A 20,068-nucleotide genomic window follows, 5' to 3' on the forward strand; every position below is an offset into this window, starting at 1 on the left:
TTAGCTAGAAGTAAAAGAGCAGCTTTTGGCAGCTACAGAAAAACACACGCCTTGGGGAAGGAAGACAAGCAAAAGTGAGATGGAAAAACAACTGAGTTATTGAGAATGGATTTCTAATTCATGCATAAAAACAACAGCTACCAGAGTTTCCACTCTGGTCCTAAATCTGGATGGTTCTGAATCAGTTTCCAGAAAAACTGCAGCAACGCTCGGAATACCTGCCTGTAAGGATTGGACCGAGCTCAGCTGTTTCAAACACTTTGTGTCTCTTCTCTCCAGCTGATGGCTTGGTTAGGAGACAAGGTCCTCCTTCAGTGGCAGCTGCACCACTCCAGAAGGCCACATGCAAATGTTCTAACACAAATACACCCCTGAGGCTGGAAACTCTGCTAGGCTAGGATGGCAGTGAGCAAAATCCCAGCCAAGAGAAAGCCAGTTTTAAATAGACTGTACTGAAGTCTGCTCAAACAGGTGAGGGACATTAGCTAACCCTGTGGTAGGACAAGGCAAACATCTGATACTGCTGCTCCTTTATCAGAGGAAAATCTGGAAAAGAGGTGACATCCAATAACTATCAGTGCTTCAAGAATTTAACAGTGTTGGGAAAAAAGACAACCACCCACTCATGGTCTTTGGAACCAGTGCTCTTAGCACTGAACCATGCAAGCAATATTTAAGACTATTCATGGGAACTCCAACGTCGAGAAACTTAGTGTGCTCCCACAAACTTGTAAAGCTGCTAGTGATTTGTCATACAAAATAAATTACTTGCTCAGTTGATAGCATCGTCAATACAAGACTTCCTGAAGTTGTTACACAGATCTCACTCTCTACAGAGGTCCCCAGGCCAGGATTCTTTGTTTTCCTCTCCAGACAGGAGTAATGGGTTTCTTCCTCAGCAATAAATAGATACGGGTACACTCTGGTATGCCATTCAAACAGGAACCTTCTGCTTGAGCCTGACACAGGCACAGAGAGCCACCAGCTGAATGCCTGGGCCCAAGAGGCAGCAAAACATCACCTTCTCTTGCCTGCAGGAGGAAGGCTGGGGGCTGAGCAGGGACACACGGGGTTAGTGAGGACAGCACGCGCAGGAGGCACGGCTGAGCTCTGAAGGCACCCTGAGAAAAGAAGCGGTTGCTCTCCCCCTGCGCACGATTCAGTTTGCAAAAAGGAACGTGACTGAAAAATGACTGACAGTAATGGCTGAAATGTAATCCCTCAGCAAGGGAACAAGCAAAAATGCTATTAATAGGCGGTGACAATGCACATAACAGGCTGTTCTGGAATTGGATGTGCTCCTAAGAAAAGAGAGGCATTATGCTGAACTGATACTGAGGCTCCTAGGTGACACTGATGTGCATAAGACAATCACTATACAATATTAAGTCAACTCTCTTGGGTCTTGGAGGAATGAAAAGCTAACTAATGAAACAGCAGAGTTTTCCCTGAGACCTGAGGGCTGAACAACCTTCCCTTCTCCTACCCTGAAACTTTAAAACTGGGTTTTGAACCTGCAGCCTGTGCTGCTGAAGACCCAGCCACCCGCTGACCCCTCACTTCCTCTTCCACAGGCCACAGCAAATGAGCAACGCTTGGTCCTCCAAGGCAACACAGCTGTGGAAAACAAACATTCGAAACCCGTCTTCCAACTGGGACTCTTTCACAGTAAGTGGATGGGCCTGCTGCATTCAGTAATTAATAAAATAGCTTTTATTGTACCACTTCATCTGAAACATACTCTATTACACTGAAGACTTCCTATTTATGAAGATGCAGTCTACACGAGCCTGCCCACTGCGTCAGGAAGTTCGAAGCTTCATCTTCACTTAAGGTTGTTTTTAATTTGTTGGATGTGTGGTTTCTTTTGTTTTTGTTCTTTTTTTTGTTTGTTTGTTTGTTTTACATGTGCACCTGGATGGATAAACTATCCATTTCATACCGAAGGGGTTCAATAAAGTGCTGTTCTGCATTAAGAATAAGTTTCACTATACCTGTGGGGATCAGGCAAGCACTGAAGTCAAAGACCAAATTCAGAAAGAATTAAGAAGAACAGAAAAGCACATTCAAATGAAAACTTGTGGAAAGGAATACACTTTTTGGACGTGCTGTTAGCTATTTCTAGTAGAGTGTAGCATTTCTGATGTTTAAAGTATGTATGTTTGGGGAAAAACAAAACAAAACATAAAAATACCATCTCCTTCATTCAAAAGCCAAAGTTACCAAAAAACAAGCACAACGTCATACTTCTAATGATTGCTACAAGGATGTCTCAAAATGCAGAAGTTTAGGAAGAGTAAACAAACTGGCCCAAATTACAGCAAATAGCAGCCCTTTGCTGAAACTGATAAAACCCTTTCCACGCTTTGTCACGGCAGCTCTTTGGTGGAGCTCAGAGAAGTGGAGGTGGATCACATAAATGCCACCTTTTCTAACTGCTTCCACAGCTTAACACTTTAATACTGCATGTAATGTGTGTCAGTCAACCTCGGGAGACATTATTTCTTTGGAAAGAGGTCTGTGCAACAAAAATTATAGCAAGGATACTTCCCCCACCATTTTCTTTAAAGAAAGTTTCAACTAAATAGCTTTAGTGACCAAACATTCACCATTTGGCTATGCAGTTTTGAGGTGTCAAACAGATACCTGAGCAGAAAAATCTGCAACAGGATAGAAGAGAAACCACAATGGAGACTCACGTTTGATGCTTTGTTGGACTTGAGCTCAGCAGCCCTCAATCTCAAGCTTTAAATTCAAGAACTGCGACTGACCATCGAAATACAACCTCACAACTGGAGATTTAAAACCAATGGATGCATTGTTTTTATCAAAGGGGGAGTTAAGAAAAAGCTGAAAATGAACAAAGACCTCTCTTCACACTTTAATTTAATGACTGAGGAACAACAGAATTTGAATGCTTAAATATCTATACATATACTGAAAGCACCACTATGTAACTACAGATACCAAAACCTGTTGCAAACATATATATACACACACAAATAATCTCATACATATCTCACATGCATACAAATATGTACACATCTCACTGGAAACCAGTGAAACAGTTCCTAGAACACTATCAGAACATATAAAATACGCAAACAGACAAAAAAAGAAAAAAAAAAAAAAAACAAAACAGAAATTTAAGGAGGCTTCAGACTGGGGACGGAGGAAAGTGATAAATACTAGCACAGAACGCACGGTTGAGTATAAAAACATACCCGGACTGCCTAAAGTTGCTGACTTTTAAAACAAGTGTGACAATTAGTTTGGGGATATTTCAATGCTAGGTCTTATTAGGATGCTCTGACTACTGAGCTAAAAGTGATAGCTAAGTAAGTGCAAGTGATTATCATTAAATTTAATTTGATGTGCATTTGATGGCCAAACAGTCACAATCCATACAAGCTGAAGGAGGTTTAAGGAGGAGGTCAGTTTCCAAGAGCTGAAAACAATGATGAATGGAAACTGTAATGTGAACAAGGATGTAAATAAGTTGATTAACTCTGAAGGAAGAATGTTTTATTACATTCCCTAAACTACTCTCACAATTTTGCATTTATGAAAGAACTATTATATGGTTAAAAGGACAGCCTATTTTTTAAAAACAAGAGATCAAAAGCACTGAAGATTTTCTGTGTCCCCTCCCCCTTGCTCCTTGTTTCTAAAAAGAAAAGTCTGACAACAACCAGCACAAACTTTTCTGGAAATGCAAACTGTAGTATCAAAACAAGTACAGTCCATCTAACTAAGAACCGCAAAACATTCTTAAAATGTGTCTGGCATAAATTAAACATCAGCAATAAAATTCACATAAAATTAGAATATTAAGTTTCTTAAACACAATTTAAGAAAAATTAAACATGATTAAAAAAAAAAAAAGTGTTGAATATGTATTTCTACACTGTGGGATTATCCTACAGTGACAACTATTTTCTGTCCTGTCATTAAATAGGGTAATAAAAATAGTAAGAATAATTAAACAGTTAATCCTCAAATACACCCTAAAATAGCAGAACTGCCCACAAAGCTTTTACAGTTTCAGTATCAACTCTGAAGAAAATGTGGAGCTGTGAAGAAGTTCTAGAGAATTGAATCCGGGCCACTAATTCAAAAGCATAAATTGAATGTCTTTGGTAACACTGCCAAGCAGTCAGCTTAAGCCTAACTCCAGAAAAAAAAAGAATAGACTAAGAATCCCACAAAAAACACAGAGTATCAACATATTACAGATGTGTAGTTAGTATTTATTAAAAGGGTTTTCAGGAAGACAGGCATAATGATATAAATGTATATATTTCATTTCAGCTGCTGATTTAGGTCTATGCATCTACCCAAGTCCACATCCAGGAGCTGACTGGCAGCTCCAAGGACTAACTTCCCAGCCAGGCTCAGCAGAAAATGTGAATGCTTCCAGAAGGCCCTGAGCCATTTGCTCTCAGGTACAACAGCACAATAGCACTCAGATTTGAGTCACCTGGAGAACAAAAAGAATAACTGCAGATAAACGCTTGAGGGAGGGCGATACAACCTGGTGGACTGGTTAATTACGTCTGAGATTTTTTTTGGCCTGTTCACTGCAATGATCCATTTCTGGTCTACTCTAAAGACTATTCAAGTGCCTTTTTTTTTTTTTTTTTTTTTTTTTTTTATTAAGACGCCAGTTCTTACTGAAGCATAATTGGGCTGTGCATCTTCAAAAAAAGTGAAGGATTAGTCTTAATCAAGCAGCAATTCGAAACTAAGCCAGCTAAGTAACATTATCGTGATGCTATCAAAACCCCTGCCCACACACATCTCGAACCCTCTTCCCCTTTTTTGTCATCTATTGTTTAATGGCACAGTGCTGTGAGGTTTTGTTTTTTGTTTCTTCAAACGGATGCCTCTGACAGCTTTTAACCAGCGCTTGCTCCTCTCTGCCCTACCATGTATCTGGTGTCCCCATCTCTAATACGCCGAGCTACACTACGGTGCCTTGCATCTTGGGTTACAAAACAACTGCAAACAGGAAACCTCAAGACTGGTTTGGCGGTAACGAATTTCTGCCTAGCTCCAATAGAGCACAAAAGTTAAGCTTGTTTTCTGCCTTAAGAGTGGTTTAGAAGCCTTTTGAAAAGCTGCATAAAGGAGCAGAGAAGAATACAAACGAAACACACCCAGAAAAATCTTCCTTCCTGCCAAGGAGCCCGTGCGGCCTTTTACCACTCGGCAAGAAGCCTCGCTTCGTGCACGTTCATGTAACAACACGCTGCAAAAAGGCGTTTGAGAGAAGCCTCGCAGCCAGTGTTTTCATGAAGCCTGCCCCATGAATCAGCCTGTCCAGAGGAAGCGAGCAGGGACAGACCAAAAGGCTCGTTCAACACGTGGGCTCCCCGTTGAGGAGAGCAGCACGGCCCGCAAAGCGTGAGGTGAGGCCCTAAGGACGGCCGCCGCGGGGGGACTGGGCCCTGTGGGGCCGGATCCAGCTCCCCAGCTCCCACCGCTGGGAGCAGGGAATAAATTGGTACCATTCATTTGAAAAAGCAACAGGTTAAAGGGTTACTTCTCTGCCTGAAGGTAGAGAGAGAAAACCCTGGGCAATTACCAGAGAGGCTTCTGCAGTGACCAAGAGCACCAACCCCAGTTCAGCCTCCTATAAATTCACGCAGTGATGCCTTAATTGTACGGGGCGTTCACTCTGCTTCACGTCGTAACCTCCATACCATCTTCCTGATTTCACATTTATCTTTTTTTCCAATTAACGATACTGCTATGACCCAAAGTTTCCTGGTCTGGGACACTTCAAGACACAAACACATAACAAACCCGACACTCTAAAACACGGAACGCAAAACGCTTCTTATCCTGTTTATGTGATAAGCACCGAGCTGTTCTGGGAAGGCGAAGTTCTACAAATTTTCTGATGCCTTACTTGAAAAGGGTATTTCTCTACCCTCCCTGGAACAGCATGCCTATTGTGAGGTAGGCAGTGTTCATTTTTAGCTTCTGACAGGTGATTTAAATTTCAGATTTCAAAAGACAAAAGCTGGGATTCTACAGGAACAAGCTGGGAGCACATTAACACACATTAAAGTTCAGCACCTTATAACTTAAAACAAAATAAAAATAATAGAAGTTATGGAGAAAGCGCTCCCTTAGGTCTTAGCTAACAGAGGATGGTCACCTGTGCACAAGACAAAGGGTTTGTAATAAAAAGCAATCTCAAGTCCTTCCCTACCGATGAGATCACTATTAAGCGATCACCCAAGGACAACCTTCAGGAATTTAAAACCAATCCAGCAACCAAAAAAAAACAACCCAAAACACCATATTTCAGCTTGGTGGTTTTCTCTCTCTCTTTTTCCTTTAGAAATCTGTCATTACTTGCATTTTTATTTCGTTAGTTAATCTTTCATAACAACTATTAACAGCCATTCCTAGCAATCTTCTAGAGACCAGGCAGAAAATGGAAGTTTTTTGTAGAGTATTTTTGTAGATGACTTTAGAAGTGCTTCAGCCAACCCAGATGGCGTTTTTGGAAGTAGGTATTTCTCTGTATCTTAAAGACCACACAAAATTGCATCTCTTCCTGTCCCTCTTATTATATACACTTACCAGAGAACACAATGAGCATCAGTTTAGCTCTGGTCTCAGTCTGCTGCAAGAAATAAAAGAAAAAAAAACAACATCTGACACTAAAGCACCTCCAACCGCAGATAGCCAGCTTGCATCACTTCTTACCCATTACTTCCTCTGCCCCCAGCTCCCCGTGCTCGCCCACCTGCCTTCAGAGCCAGGCCCTGCTCCTCAGGCTGGGGGCTCTCTCCTCCACCCCCCCAGAGCCCCGTGCAGCTGCAGCTACTACAGCTGAGCTGCTGTGCTGTGACTTTCTCCACAACCGGGTGAGGAGCTGCTTCTGGCTTTGTTCTGAACAGGCTGCCATCACGAGCAATGCTCTTCTGCACTCTGGATAGCGATGGTGCAACCCCACAGTGTGCAGAGAGGAGGTATTCAGGCTCTTCAGCTGCACGCAGCACGAGGCCGCCGCGAAGAAGAGATCTTTTTTGGCTGCAGAGTAAACCAACCAGAACCACAGCCTCTGCCTTACTCTTAGGTAAATATGGCAACAGCAACAGAAAAGAGCAGCAGCTTACCTTATACTGATTTCTTTTAAAAGCGTTTCTTGAAAAGCCACTTGGTGCAGTTGAGCTGGTTATCAGCTAAAGGAAACTTTTTTGGGGGTTGGAGGTGGACAACAAGCCCTTGCCTCTGCTCTATAAATAGCAGCAGCGATGAATGGCCCAATCTCAGAATTATTTTATGGCTGTTTCTGAAAGTCAGAGCTACGGACAACCTTAATGTTTGCTGGTGTTTAGATCGTTAGTTCCTGGTTCCTCCCAGCAGACAAGACTTAAGCCTACTTGCAAATTTGGAAAGAGGTGAAAACCAAAAGATAGAAAAGAGGGGAATATCCTGGAAGAACACAACACCCATGAAGTGTTTAGATGAGATGAGATGAGAAATCACTTCCCAAACAAACCTCTCCCCGGTCCCTTACAAAAGCAGGGTGTGGGAAGCCAAACACACAAAGTCACAGAAAAACAGGCACTGCTTTCAAGTCAACATTTAGGTAGCACTACCTACACGACAGACTGACGAAACATGCTCTGTGGAATAACAAATTAAGCTTGCTGCTGCTCATGCACTGATGGTCTCACTTTCACAGCAGCCATCAATAAGGCTTCTCTCTCGCCTTGAAATTTCAAGTCAGCCACCTAGGACACGGCAAAGGTTATGAAATTTTATAAAGGACGCACGCTTTAATTCCTTCAAGGACTCAGAAAGAAGTGTTTGAATGATTTGCTTCCATTGTTTCTTCTCTTCCCTTAGCTCAAACATTCAATGATCTGTATGAATTATATTTCATTAGAAGGGCTTGTACATTTATGCACTGTACGAACAAAGAACGGTCCTCAAATGTAAGAAGTTTAACCTTGATCCTACACAGAAGGACACAGCTCAGAATCACTGTAGATTGCTACGTTTTACAGCTAATCCCTTGAAACACTGCTACCTACTTTTCCAGGGATTTCACTTTAAACTGTCTATAAAACGCTGAAAATAAAATTGAACTGCTGACCTTCTGTTCCCCAATAGAAAAATCATATATTCTAACTAGGAAGAGGAGGAGATGTTTTTTTCAGTTCAAAAGAGCATTTATTCCCACCAATAAAAGCTGTTTAAGGAAAAAAAAAAAATAAAAAGGACATTTTTAATTTCTAGGCAATACTCCTTTTACAGTTTTAAGCAATTTATCCGTCACTTTACAGAAACCCTCATTCAATCTACCTAATGACATATTTTGAAAAATATGTAAATTAAAACAATTTTTAACTTTCTGTTTCACAGAGAACTGAGCACTTTAAAGTCCCTGTCCAGCCTCTGTTCCTGTGAGCTTTCCAGTTTGCTGCTATTTCAAATATTGAATCACTTTTTACGCTTATGGTTTTATTTATTTATTTTACTAAGTTGCCTGGAACAGGATTTTTATCCAATATAAAAGGTGTGTGTGTGGTGGAAGGAAGACAAATATTTCTTCAGTGAACTCTCACAGCACAATTCTGTGCAGAATCTCACCAGAGCTCATGGTTACCCTAACACCTATTGCCCAAATCTAGAACAGAGTTTCTCTAGACAGAAAACTACTTTCCAGAATCAAGGTCTTTGACTGCTACAGGTTAAAATAATCACTAGATATAAGATATCATCATTCTTGATTCCATGTGTAACCAAAGAGGCAGCTGGAAAGATGTTGTATTAGATTTCATCAAAAGACAGCTAATGCCATTAAATTTATTCCTGTGTAAATTTGTGCTTCGTTCTGAAGAAAATCAGACCCAAGACAGTTACTCAGAAACCCATCTTTTTAATTTCCTGATAAGAGATGTACACAGAGAAGGCATGATTTAAATGAAGAGACCTTCTTGCATGTTGTGTGAGATATAAGCACATGCTACATCACCACAAGTCACTTGCTGGTCAAATCAATGACCGCTTTGCTAATGCTGCACAACCCAAAAAGCACAAGCACGGGTGAGAAAGGGCTGCCTGAGTCTCCCTCTGAAGTTCTCTGCTCCCGTTTGAGCTAATAACTTTGCAGAGTCAAAACTCTTACTACTCCCAAAACACAAATGCAGATGAAACTCTAGCCATCCCCCTTTTCCCAATAAAAGAGGCTTCAAACCAACCTGTCCTGTAGATCTTAAAATCATTTAAATTTGAAGTCAAGACAGAGCTCTTGGTCTGGAATGTCAGCAGCATTCATGTATTTAAGAAAATTATTTCTTACGTGTCCTCCTCCAGTTCGAATGAGTTCCTCTTCCAGAAGAAACAGCACATGTGAATGCTCTGCCACATGACTACAGCAGGAAGCCTCTGTAAATTCCTCAAAGGGGAGGGCTACAAGGCAGCACCAAAAAGCAACACCATTCACAGAACAGGGACGTTATTAAAGCATTTCTGTAGAACATGCTCCAGAGAACGCAGATTACCGTGAGCATGCTAAGGAGTGCACTTGATACTGAACTCTTACCTCTCAGTTCAAGGGTCAGCTGCTCTAACACCGCTTACACAGATAACATAGAAAGTCAGTGCACTGCTGTTAGCCCTGATGTGATTCTCCACTGCTCCAGAAGCTGAGCTTCTGAAAGCAAACTTTCACCAGGCAGAGACTAGGAGTATCTGCCTTGTTCCATACAAACAGTTAACCAAGAATAAGTAATTACAAGAGCCTACGTTTCTATCAATGAAATATATATCCAACAGAGACCAACACTGCCTGGCAGTGCTGGGCTCTTTTTTCTTCTTTATTCCTACTCTCAGCGCCCATGCTTGAACAAAATTGAGTCTTCCCAAACTCCTCTAAATATCCTCCTACTGTTTTATCTTCTGCCAGAAACTTCTCCTCAGCTCACTTCTGAGTGAAATCCGCCTGCAATAAGGAAACCAGTTCAAAATTAAACGTTTGGCTTTGGCTGCTACATTGCATTCCCTTTCATTTAGAAATCTCACATACTCTTACATGGATGGGATGTCCTATACTCGTGCACTCCCCACACGTTTTCATCCTTCCTCCCACCAGATAACAATAAAACGCATCAACAAATGTGAAAGGAGAACAGTAGTAGCCAAATTTCCAAACATGAGAGAGTCTCTGAAGAATAGTATCTGTGCTAGAAACAAAGTTAAATAGAAGAAAAACAAGTTCAGAATCACACAGCTCTGAAAACTGGAAGTTTAGCTACAGACTTATTCCTTCTAGATGAATACAAATAAAAATTTATATTCCTGCTGCATTTCAATAAAAGTGACTATGCCATCATTGTTTCACATATAAATTTAGTTGGGAGCCACATAAAGTATTGAGTGCTCAACAGCTTCTTATAGTACTTTAGTATTGCTTGCACTAAAAATGCAAGAGTAAAACACCACAACTCTGTTGTAAAGAATATTGCAGCAGAAGTAGAGCATTTCTTTGTTATCTGTATCTTTGACCTCACGAAGAAGCCAGTGGTGTTATCAAATCTGTCTGGGGCCTCAATGACTAACTTTTCATGAGAATTCACACACAAATACTGGAGTTACAGAGAAGCATCTGAAAGGAGTGGAAAGCAACAAGCCCTTGGCTCACCAGAAAATAGCATGCTAAGTATATGAAGAATATACCTCTAAGCATATAAAAATTCACAACTTATCTTAAGGTGATGAACACAAGGTGGGTGGGGAGAACATAAAAGCACCCCCTGCCCACCTTGACATCAGGGAGAACTTAAGGACACGTACAAAAACACCTCCTTTCCTGGATCACAGAGCTTGTGAATGTTTCGAGTGACTAATGCAAAGCATTTTTAGTTTATTTGCTCTTGTTCTTGAGCTCCTTGTTGAAAGTTAAGCTCTGAGGAACGGTTCTTGGCCTAAGGTGTTAATTGACACCATGTTTTTGCTCCTCCTGTGTGTAACACATTTAGGTTCAAAAATTCTCAACCCTGAAACCAAGTTTTGGTTCCACAAACGTAAGCAGTCATGTGCATTGCATCAAACACCTCCTTCAGTGTTTCTTGCTCTTATTTTTAAGGATTCGAGAGAATTAGTCAGGTTACTGGCTCAGGAGGCAGAGATGCCCAGCCACCACTTACAGGCCAGGATTTGACCTGGGTTTTGCTTTGTGCTATCATTTTCCTCAGCTTCTCCTAAACCACAGCAGCCTACGGATAGCTCTGCTGCCACCTTTTTATCCTAAGAATAGCAGCAGCTGTTCCTCACACAATTAAGACACATGCACACATGTGGGACCAGAGCCCACCACCACCACCATTTTGGCCACAAGATGACGGTAGTACATGGGAGAAGGAGCACACCTTACGGCTCTCCAGATACGTGTAGGTTTTACAAAGTAGGTTGTAGCAGCTGTGCTCCCAAAGAGTGCCTGAAGTGCAAGTCAGCATTTGAGAAGGCAACTTTCCGTCCTCCCACTGATGGCAACTTTCCACTTCCAAAGAGCACAACTGTCAAAATCTCGTTTACAAGGTAGTTTTCCAAATCAGTTTTATAAACATTTATATATAGATGTATACACACACACATATGTATAAATAAAAGGTTTATTGTTCCAGTGAAAACTTTTAAGTGAAACTAAGGATGTCACACCCTTTGATTTTGAGATAAACGCTTTACCTCATGAAATACCTCAGTCTTTCATTATAAAGCAGCACTCTGTCCAGAAACAATGGAACAGACCTTTCCAGGTCCTGTACAAATCCAGGGCTGGTAGAAAATGCCGTTCAGCAATCTTCAGGGAGAACTAAGAACAAAACCCAATACTTCCTCTGACTGTTTAATCTTGAAAGACAAATTCATTAATCAAATGTAAAGAGAGGCCTAAGCCTCATCCCAACAGCGTTTTTGGAAGGGTACATGGCAACTTGAGAACTAATTAGACAACCTAACTTCCCAGGGCACCAATGGACAAAGAATCGATGATTCTGGTGCAAGACAGAGAACTCAGCATCAGCCTCTTGGGAAAATCCAGATCCCCAAACTACCAGCTGCTTCAGGTAAAGGATTTCTCTGACGCTGCCTCCTGCAGCCTACTTGCACCAGAGGTAAAGCTCAACTTGCACATAGGGATGCGTTGGTTAAGATGTCAGTATTTCCCAGTAATAAAAAAAAGTATCAGGCCATGGGTAGGTTTTCTAGGTTAGTGGGAACAAGGGGTCAGAGGGGAAAAAGAAATGCTAGGAAGAAATGCAAGGACTCAGACCAGCAAGGAAATAAAAATGCAAATAGCAAAGATGGTAGCAGGGGGCCTGCTGGAAGGACTGTGCATGCAGCTGTTGCATGCTCCAAAAGCATTCAAAACAAAGGAGGAGAAAAAAAAAAAAAAAAAGGTGGCAGAACAGGTAGGCATTATGTTGCACAGAGGCTCTATTATGAGTAACAACTAAGAGCAGCTGACATGGGAAACAGCCTCCAAATTAAGTAGGGATAGGATGAGAGCTGCAGGGGATCCCTGAAACAAAAGGGCATGCAGAGAGAGCACAAAGGGAAGGAGTGTAGAACCCAAGAGACTGCAAGGAGCCTACAATAAACTTAAAACCAGGGACAGAAAAATAGAACTTAAAAGGTTTTTATCTGTATGCATGGTATTCTGTGCTTCTTACTACTACTGGCTTAAAAAAATACACAACAGGACAAGCTCATTTTCTCAGTCCCCTCGCCTTAGCACAATCCCAGCTTTGTTACTGCAGTGCAAACAGTAATTGTAATCCAAGATTAATTAACCGAGTTATTAGCAACAGAATTCCACAGCAAATATATCACGGCAATTTTTGAACGTTTTGCTTTTTGAAGTCTACCAACTTTAGCAGTTACCAAGAATTCTTCAACACACAAAAGATGATCCATCAGATGTGAAATAAAATGAACTGCATGTACAGTCCCTTCCCATTCATTAAAAGAAAGAAGGAAGTAAACTTGGTTTTTAATATCATAATACATTTATTATTTCATTTATAACATATCATTTGAATTTTATATTAAATTTATATGTATTTGGATACAGAACCTGTTAAGAGCACTACTGAAAACATGCGCTGTATAGTTTTAGCTGCATTTTTATTCTGGCTTTTTTCTTTTTGAATGCAAACAATGAATCATTTAAAGTTCCCTCAAAACCTCCCGAACAGAAGAACTGTCTTCCAGCAATTACCAAATGGAGAAACAATTCTTCAGCTGATTTGATAACAAGGCCCAATGCCAATGCTGGCCTGCACTGCATTCCCAGCTCTGTGAAGCCCCAAATCCAAAGCTGCCGAAGCGCAGAGCCCTGAAACACATGTGGCATCCCTCAGAAAACCGAGGGGAGGGCATCTCCAGGAAAACTTTGCAAGCAGCAGATAACAGCAGTGCCTTCAAGGGCAGGCCAGAGCTCTTTGGGTAACTAGATCTTGGAGCAAACTTGGTAACGCCAGCCTCGGCTGCCTTGCTAATCTGTTTCCTCCTTTAGGAGGGCTGCGGATTACTGAACTGCCCCGGCGCTGATACAGCCTTATCACCCCGCACAGCGCTGGCACACAGACCAGCAATCCACACATCCCGAGCCCTCCAGTCGACTTTTCCTGACAGATGCCCCCACATACAACACTTACCTAACTAATAAATGCTTTCGGCACCACGGGATCCTCTTCCACTAATGCAGCTTAACTGCATAAGCTATCAGCAAGCGTTTCTATAGATCATATTGTAAACCACGCCAGTTGTCCCTCAGAAGTGCAGTGCGTGCTCCAGCCTTTGCACTGAAACTGGTTTAATGCAGGGAGGTGTTTATTTAGTAACGCAGGAAACATGGGCTCACCTGCTCCAATGGCATTCCAGTTAGCACTGGTCAGGACAGCAGGTTTGCTCACCGAGTATTTCATTGTTAGTTCAGGAACAGGCACAAACTTAATCTTAGCTTATTTGTGTGTGAGTGTATGTATATAGGCATATAAAGAACATACAGCTTAATTCACAGCAACGTTCATAAACTAAGTAATATGCTAGATTCTTTTCAGCAGGCAAAGCTTTTTTTTTGGCTCAGAAAAAAACTGACATGCGGGATGAGAAGACAGCCAAAGCCCATTCCGGCTATCGGACCACAAAGCTACTTCCACCAAGGAAAATGTTGTCACCTTTCCATTCTTTCTAAACTGAATTTACACTTACGGATGAAAGCTGGAAACTGTTCTCTGTGACTAGGAATCGACTAGGAATCCATATCACAGTTAGAGTATAACACAAAGGCTGTTTTGGGGTCATAACAGGTAGTGTTGGTATCCATAACTTTAAATTGCACCTGAAGCTATCAGAAAAAATGGAAAAAACTATAAACAAATGCCTCTTAGTCTATTTTGATATTATTAGTAAATAAAAGCATACTTTTTTCCCTATATACTCAGTATTTATCATACTTTCATGCAAAAAAAAAAAATCTACAATCTGATTACAAAGAGAAACAAAAAAATACATAGTTAAACCATGGAAAAAAAAAAAAGACTTAATTCAATGAAAAACTATTCTGCAATTTATTGACAAAGTCAAGATATTTGGAGGTCTATTAGTTGTTACAAGGGCAAGGGAATGGAATGGAAGTGTTCTTTACCAGCCACAGCTCCAGATCAGAAAGCATTACGCCACCAGCACGAGAAAAGCAGCAGTGTTCCCTGAATTCCATCACTATGCTAAACTTCTGGAAATGATTTTAAGTAACATTAGAAGTTACATCAGAAGGCTTAAAATCAACGCTTCAGGAACTGAGGATAACAGACCTAATTACATGAGATTTTTTTTCCTTAAGAAAAGGAATCTAGACATCTAATCAGTCCAGAGTTTTCAATCACTTAATTACTGCCAGAATAAAAACTTCCCATGAAACCAACTCATACGGGTCATTAAGAACAGCTACTCTTTTCCTCAGGCTTAAACTCCTCAAAAATCCATGAACAACTACAAACACACTGAGCCGCAGAAAAACACCAAGAAAGACTTTGATACAGCATTACAGATAGTCGCATCAAGTTGAGATCTGTATGGTGCTTTTACCTCTTCACAAGAAGATGACAACAGATCTTTCAGATGCTACGAGCCTTGCAATACAGACCTGGCTCTCCACAAAGCGTCATGATACTGTAATCATTGACATCTGATCTCAGTTTGGCAAACCTGCTGAGTATGAAAGACTGAGGAAACTTTGCTTGTACCTGCTTAGTGCTCCTTTCATCAAGCTATCTCCCTTCTGTGTACACATATATCCCTGAATAATCAAACAGGACATTCCATAAGGGTGTATGAAGGCAGGCTTATTCAAAAAAATTGTATTATTGAAGAAAATTTCCCAAAACATGTTATCTAAACATCACCACTGAAAGGTATGTATTAAAACTGTGATCACTTTTTAAAGGATTTTATTGTGAAATACAAGATGCAATCTTTTTGTTTGTTTTATATTTAAAGACACTGTAAGTGAATGTCTAGCAAGTTTGAAAGCACAGAGTACCATTACAAACAGTATCACATTCTGAAATTGTTAAATGCTTTTAGGATAGTTGCAGATTTGCAGCAGCTGAATGACTGCAATAAATTGCCAGAACATTACACTTGGTAACTTCATCCTAATGTAACTGCAGAAGTGACAGAACGTTTTATCAAACAAGCAACAACAAAATAAAGGGTGCCTTTCCATACAGTTCTCTTTTTTTCAAAAAGCAAACCCAGAGAAACAAATAGCTGAAAATAGCTAGTGTGCACAGCTAGATAAAAGATGACTCGGCGGATTCAGCAACCACATACAAATTATGCCATAGCTCTCAGACTCAACAAAACTCTGGAAGGACACACTACTGCCTGCAGTTTGGTGAAGTTTAAAGAACGTTTTCAGTGTAATTTGTGAATGGTGACCAAAGGGCAAAGGCTTTATTATATTCTGATTCTGCAAAGCACTTCAGGTACAGGCTTTACTGAACCTACAACATTCATTTCCATTTTGGAAAGGTATCAGCACGCTCTGTGTTCTGCACAATCATCTTTACCAAGCAGAATACAGGCCACCAGAAACACGCACTTTGGTATATGTGTGCACACAAAGGACAGATAAAATGTTAAATATTAATACAGAAATTAGATTTAATTTTGTTACAGAAATAAAGTATTGCCTGACTGGACATTGCACATGTCCTGGGTACCTATACAGATAGACAGAGAGCAGAACAATAACTGAGATGTCCAAAGACAGACAAAGTTCCTCCTCTCCTACTCTTACTGAACTATTATCTACTTACAGCCTGTTTGGGAAGTATATAAAACCTTCATATGCTGTATACATTTTCAATTTGAGTATTTGTGGTGTTTTGTTTTTTGTTTGTTTTCTTAAGTTGTTGTTTTGAAGAGTAGGAAAAATATTCAGTAAGGCAAATATCACAGAAATAAGACAAGAGAAATATATAGTTTTATGTTAAACGTTTGAAATTAATACAAGATTTGGACCATAGTTAAAAAGCTTAATTTTGAGTTGAAATTTTAGTGGAAGTTAGAGTCATTTAACTATGACTAAGTTCATAGTGTAACAAATCACTGTCTTTGGGATTGTATATTTGTTTTCTATTTACATTAACAGACTTTTCAAGAGTTTTTTAATTTTACTATGTAGGTCTGCTACCTACATAATGCACAAAAACAAAATCAACCAAACAAAAAAAAATTACCAGCATTTCTAATCTAAAAATTAAGCCAGAAGACTTCTCAACATTAATCTTCAGTTATATTCATTTATTATTCAAGACTATACACTCTGATCTGCTGCAGAAGTTAGAGTTATAAATGCATCTTTAAATATAATAGGCAAATATCAACTGATCTGAAAATGTAGTGTAAACGCCCACCCATTTCAAAGTATTTCAGAACTTCCTCTTCTACCTTGAAGGAAACCCAAACATTTCCAAAAATATATGTAGATGTTAAGTTTAAGACTGGATTAAATTCTTAATTCTAACTGGTTCAGCTGCATTTTATAAAACAAATTAAGTCTAATTTTAATGTCTGATAACACTTGACTGAACAACCATTTAACACAGCTCACAGCAAAATCAAGACACACAAGGACTTCATGCATTGCCTTCCATCTAAAGGCTCCAAAATGTCAATAATTATCCATCATAACTTCCTTCTGAAGAGGGTAATGTTATTTTTATTTTATAAACAGAGAGCTTGAGTAAGAAATAATAAATTTGTCTGCTAAAGTAATGAAGTAAAACTGAAAACTAGGATTCCTGGTTTCCTGTTCTGTGCTGCAGCCAGTACAATGCTGAAAGTTCATCCACTGTTCTGCCTTTTATGTATTGTTGGTACGGTTGTAACGATGTTTCATTTTAATAAAAGTTTCTGTTAATAAATCTCGGCTAAACCACGGAGATCAACTACAGTTACTAGAAACAGATAACAAGGTACATGAATTAGCAAAAGGAAGCCAGACATTGCCCCAGAAATGAATCCTATGGAAAATATCAGCTTCATAGCACTACTTCAGGTCCTCAGAGCCTGCCCAGAAGGTACTTTCTATATCTTAAATGCAATTCTGATCTACTCTTACCATAAAAAGAGGACAAAAAGCCTACCAGGGGTATACAAACATTTCAGTATTATATAATTTATTACTTAGTTTTAAGAAATGAAATACTGACCTATATACTGACCTGAGCCTTTTTGCAATAGGCTAGGACTGACCACACCAATATATTTCATCTACAGCTCCTCTAGAGGAAAACTCTCTGAAGTCAAACTAGTAGGTAACAGGACATAGGAGCCAAAAACAGCTGTAATAATATCTAGTGCTTAATTAATAATCTAATCTTTTTTTAAAAAATCTTCTAATCATCTTGCTTTTTTTAAAAAAAAAAAAAAAAAAAAAAAAAAAGAGCTAAATCAGACTTATCTCAGATTGCTGAAAGAAAAAAGACCTGCTATTTAATAAATGATCCAGCCGTTTGAAAAAAAAATTACAAGTACCACACCACATGAAAGCACAACCAAGCAATACATCTAGTTAACTCCTTATCTTTAGTTACAAAAATAAGAGCTGAATCACTCACCTTTGGCACACTGTTAAAAGGATTCAGGCAGTGAAAGGCAGGACTCTCCAACAAAGTTACGTACGCAAGTATCTGAAACAACAAACACGTATCTTAGTTTTAGCACTGAACTTAGAAGATCATTATCAAGGCGATTTCATTTTCAAACTATCCAAATCTGTTAAGAGATTACGAAGTAAGGGGACACGAGCACAGGCAGCAGCCTGAGGGATGGACTGCCTCCAGCCAAGGGACACCTGCAAGATGGCGCCTGGGCTAGGCTGCATGCTTCGGGGCCCTCCAGGACAAGAGCGAGCGAGCTCTGAGGGAGGTCAGGAAGCTGGCCAGACGGTGGAGAAGTCCCTTAAGGGACTCCCTGGCTGGACATGAAGAAGAAGGGTTTCCTCACTGATTACACAGTGTGTAATCCAAGGTGTTCTGGAAGCTTCTGCCTGGAGAGGTTCAAAGTTCACCTTGATGGAGCCACAGCTCTGGCAACCCCAACGAGCCACAGGCTGGACCACACGACCTCCAGAGGTCCCCTCCGGCCCAGACTGCTCTTTTAACTATTTCTAGCCATAAATACAGCATTTCACGAGAGAGACTTCAAAGTATTTAAACAGTTTGTTTCTATTTTCTAATGAGACTTCTAATTCTATAGGATGTCTGACCAATTCAGGCTGTGGAAATCCATGAAGATCCAAATCAAACTGAAGGAAAAAATTCTGAATGTCTTCCTGTGCTTCAACCCTTGGCTTGTAAGGACACACGGTTACAACTCTGACTCACTTGGAGGCTGCGCATGCACAAATGTTTGTGTTCAAAATCTTCCCTGAACAGATTCAAATCAGTTGCCACACTACAAAAGCATCCTATGAAGAAATTCAATTAAAAGCAGAAATTCATCTTGTGTTTTGAATTAATCTAATTTGTGAGTGCACCATAATGGAAGAGGGGTAAAAAAAAAAAAAAATATTGATGAAGTATTATAAATACCTTCCACAGACACTTGAAAGCCAGATTCAGACTTCCACCTTTTAACAAAGGGAGCAAGTGAACCACTGAACCCTAGTTTGATAAACATTGAAGTCAGAATTGTTACGGGGTGAAGAATAAAAGGAGAATCCCTGCTCTCCAGCTCCACTGCAGCTGCAAGGCAAGTGGGATGCTGCTCACCCTCCTGACATGCAAGGGAAAAAAAATGCAGGAGGCCAATTTGCGATGAAGTTCTGTTCACTGCATGAATGAAAATACACCTGTGACAGCAGAGAGCAGATGGGAGAAGAGAATGACCTACCACCTGCCCTCCCTTCTTCCTTTGTGCACTAGTGTGAGCTGAAATGCCTTGTATGCTGCAGCCTGGCGCTTTCACCGAGTTCTCAGTAGACACAGACAACTACACTTTATCAAATCAATTTTCCTCCCCACTTACAGTTTTCTTATTCTCCATGAACTATATTCTCCATGAGAACTTGCCCTATATTCTGAATTACAGGACAGATCTCAAGATGTATTGTAAAGGGAAAAGATACTTTAATAAATGAAGCATCATTAAAACCCTGAGGCAGGGTAAATCTGTTTTCCTGCTGGCTAAATGTTTTGTAGTATGTTTCCTTTCCTGCCAATAAGGCAAGAACAGTGTTAATAACAAGGAAAAAAAGAGAAAATAAAAATCACATCATTCTGTTACAAGACCATCTTCTTCCCCTCCCACCTCACGAATCATCTACTGCCCATCAACATCTACAAACAAAATACTGTGCCAGGCTTCTGACTTGGTTTGGGGTTCTATTCACTGAAAAAAAAACTCAATATTTCTCAATTACTGCTTCCAATGTCACAAATACACGTCAATGTACAGAGCTTGCCTCTGAAATTGAGCAGAAAAACCAGGATTGATAATCACCAATACCTGAAAAATTATATTT

The 20,068-nt window shown here is 40.2% G+C and overlaps 1 protein-coding gene across 4 annotated transcripts in view; it reads right to left on the minus strand.

Moving 5' to 3' along the window:
• Positions 1-20,068, minus strand: part of NCK2 (NCK adaptor protein 2) — an 83,279-nt gene that overhangs the window by 34,198 nt on the left and 29,013 nt on the right. For 3 of the 4 annotated variants that reach the window (XM_082761150.1, XM_082761149.1, XM_082761148.1), the window contains one exon: positions 18,162-18,233. The gene's annotated coding sequence lies outside the window, so the exon portion shown is untranslated. Of the gene's footprint in view, positions 1-9,230; positions 9,326-18,161; positions 18,234-20,068 lie in introns of those variants that run through there. The other variant, XM_082761151.1, reaches the window with a different exon arrangement.

This window comes from Aythya marila, assembly GCF_965140915.1.
Source record: "Aythya marila genome assembly, chromosome: 1".
Classification (NCBI taxonomy): Eukaryota; Metazoa; Chordata; class Aves; order Anseriformes; family Anatidae; genus Aythya; species Aythya marila.